The sequence below is a fragment of the Adiantum capillus-veneris genome, chromosome 3, assembly GCF_014529385.1.
Source record: "Adiantum capillus-veneris isolate H3 chromosome 3, ASM1452938v2, whole genome shotgun sequence".
Taxonomy (NCBI): Eukaryota; Viridiplantae; Streptophyta; class Polypodiopsida; order Polypodiales; family Pteridaceae; genus Adiantum; species Adiantum capillus-veneris.
The window spans coordinates 34,539,375-34,542,588 of NC_140933.1; the positions used below are offsets into that span (position 1 = coordinate 34,539,375).

General features: G+C 45.4%; 1 long non-coding RNA gene across 1 annotated transcript; it reads left to right on the forward strand.

Annotated features, from left to right (window-relative positions):
* Nucleotides 1–1,982: 1,982 nt before the first annotated feature.
* On the forward strand, nt 1,983–2,547 carry LOC147460729 (uncharacterized). The gene is made up of 3 exons (XR_015186329.1): nt 1,983–2,094; nt 2,188–2,289; nt 2,391–2,547. It is a non-coding gene; the product is annotated as an uncharacterized LOC147460729 (long non-coding RNA).
* The last annotated feature ends 667 nt before the right edge of the window (nt 2,548–3,214 follow it).

Below are 3,214 nucleotides of genomic sequence, written 5' to 3' on the forward strand. Positions count from 1 at the left end.
GACGGAATGCTTTGATCAGAGGCATTCTAATGTGGACCATGCATGACTATCTCGGGCTAACAGAATGCTCAGGTGATCTATTAACACTCCTCACTCAGACACTGTAAATCTTGTTTTTTCCCATAGTTGATCTATTATCATGTGTATACATGCCGGGCTTCAAACAAGCGGATACAGAGCATGTGTCACATGTGGACCTAGACTGAATGCACGTAGGGCACCCTCACTAAAGAAGCAAATCTACGAAGGTCATCAAGCATATCTTCGGCACGCTGCAAGAGATTTTGAGGATCGATTACAGAGGATTTTTTGTCGACTTGTTCGACGTACAATGGTTCAAGATAATCATGGAGGGTCGCAACGCTACTGTGCGTAGAGGAGAGTCTGGTTTTCTTGAGGTGGATTCTACTAAGAAATGGACTGACCTAAGAGACACTTTCATACTACCCGAGCATTGTGAACAAGTAAGTATGTAAATAGTTAACATCCCCCTTTTACAAGTTATGTGCTTGAAAGCTCTCATGTAAGTTATGTGGCTCTGGCAGGTAATATTTCATCCTACAAAGTCTACATCAAACTGGTGGTACGTCATAGAGGTAGCCCCTCGTAGTGCAAGGACGTATGAAGGCTACCATGTGCCAATCACAACGGCATCAATGGAGGAGATCAGAGAAGATGCTCAATCAGAAGCCGCTGCGGTGGTGCTAGACGAGCATCAAGATGCTACTACTCTATATGGGGTGCATGCAGAGGAGCTACAAAATGAAATAGAGGATATGTGTTTAAACGGAGAGCTCTATATAGATATAGGAAGTTATGCTGAGTTATGCGAGGATGAGAGAGAGATCTCTTAAAGCCACAAATATTGTATTTGAACAATTTTGCTCCGTGTTGTAAAAGCTCTGGCTCTCTAAGTACCTTCCATGGTGTATAACGCTCTTTTCTACTCGCGCTCACATCTTTTGATTGAAAATTCTGAGTTTTCGACTTGCCTCTTCTATCACTCAATTCATTGCGTCATTGTATTTATATGCGTCATTACGTCATTGTATTTAATGGTCTTTGCGTCATTGTCTACTCTATTCATTCAATATTAAGTTTAAATATTCGTGTGTTTAATGCAGGTATGGATGATGAGGAGTTTCTTTCTTCTTTGTCACCGCAGCAGAGACAGTGGTACGTGGAGCGTCATCGCTCTGGCACATCATCGCGCGTTCCTACTCCATCCGCATCTCCCTCTCTTTCGGAGCATTCGGCGCGCTCCGAAGCTTTGGCGTCGACGAGACGAGCTTCACACTTGTCTAGACACCGGCGCTCTAGTGGTGGCGGTGGCGGTTGTTGTGGAGATTCCGCCACCGATGCCTCCACACCGCCTCGTGTTCGACGAGGCTCTTTACCCTCCCCTTCTTTGCCCGCCCCCACACCAGCCACATCATCGCCATCTACGCCAGGTTTTGCACGGCTGACTATTCCTAGAAGCTACACACCTCTACCTACTCCGCCAGGAGCCACCCCACTCGACACTCCTCGCTTCGGGGCCCAGACGCCGGTGGAGACACCTGACGTCCGTACCCCCATCGACACGTCGCTAGAGACCCCTGCCGGGACACCCAGGTTCACGCGTCACCGGCCAGAGGGCTTGTCTTACTCTGTCGACTTCAGCGGCGGCATCATCATGGATGATGATGGCAAGAAGGTGATCTCGCGCATGCGTGGTCTTTGCTCTCAGCTGTTTAGACACTACATACTAAACAAATGGAGTGAAGTACCAAGTGATTTAAAAAACAGAGTCATCAGCATACTTCATGATGAGTTTCCCGTTCCAACATGGGATCAGCGCTTCAATGAGACCTGATGAAGATTCGAATGCGCGAATACTGCAAACACAAGCGTTCCGAAGTGCAAAAAGCAATCAAGAATGGGTGGAGCAGGCCAGATTGCCTGGCCAAAGAAGATTGGAAGAATGCAAAGAAAGCAGCACGCGAGAATCCCGACAAGTGGAAGCAACAAAAGGATGCAGCCAGAGCGCGAGTAGAGGCAGGGAGCTCGCACCACTTGGGGAGCGGTGGATGGGCATCATTTGAGACCGATTTTGTAAGTGTTTTTGCATTGCTCTTTATGTTCGATAGTTTAGGGTTTATGAGTTTTTTAATTCTAACATAATGAAATCTTTGTATGTTTTGACAGTGGTCGATGACAGGACGTGATCCCACACCGTACGAGCGCGAGTACGCAGGCAGGAAGGGCTTAAACGCCCTGATGGACATTCTCAGTTCTCGCGGCGGCATGGTTAGTATTAGGGTTTACTCTTTTCTATTTTTTGTATTGTTTTATAAATGTCGTTATATGTTTATACTTACTGAAAGCTGTCTTATTGTCTTTTTTTGCAGAATCCGACAGATATGCCGCTTGGACGCGATGAGACGTCTGACTAGACGACGTCAGTTTAGCCGTAGCTAGATAGCATTAGTTTAGGGTTTCTCATAGCTTATGTATCATGAGACGGATTTTATACGTCTTTTTGAACCATGTATATTATTACATTTGTCACCGCAGCTCCTTTTGCCAATCAATTCTTTATGCCTATGATGTTGTACAATTGTCATTATTACATTTGCCAATCAATTCATTTTGCCTATGATGTGTACAATTGTCAATTTTGCAAACAATGCGTCTTGTGGGTGACTATTTTGGGTCTATTATCTACCCTTGCACTTTTTTTAAAAAGTGAATCAAGTACAATATGGTTGATGGGTGGCAGGGCATTCAATGCCCTGTCACCAAAAAAAATTCTCTCGGGCGTCGCTATAACCGTCGCTATTTATGGCTCTGTAGCGTCACTATGAGCGTCGCTATAGTCTTCTGTGTAAACGTCGCTATGAGCGTCGCTATGAGCATCTCTGTATAGAGACGCTCATAGCGACGCTTATAGCGACGCTCTCGTAGCGACGGTTTTAGGGACGCCGGGGGTTATAAAAACCCAGTGTATTTCCGTCGCTAACAGCGTCACAAGAGCACACAACCTCTTGTAGTGAAAGGAGGAGATATAAACAATGTGAACAACTATCGCACTATAATGGTTGGTTCTTTAATGGCAAAGTTATTTGGATGTATCATGGAGATGAAGATAAGTGAATGGGCTGAAAAGAATGGCAAACGTGCACTTGGCCAAGCAGGTTTTTGAAAGCATCATAGCACTATTGATCACCTTGTC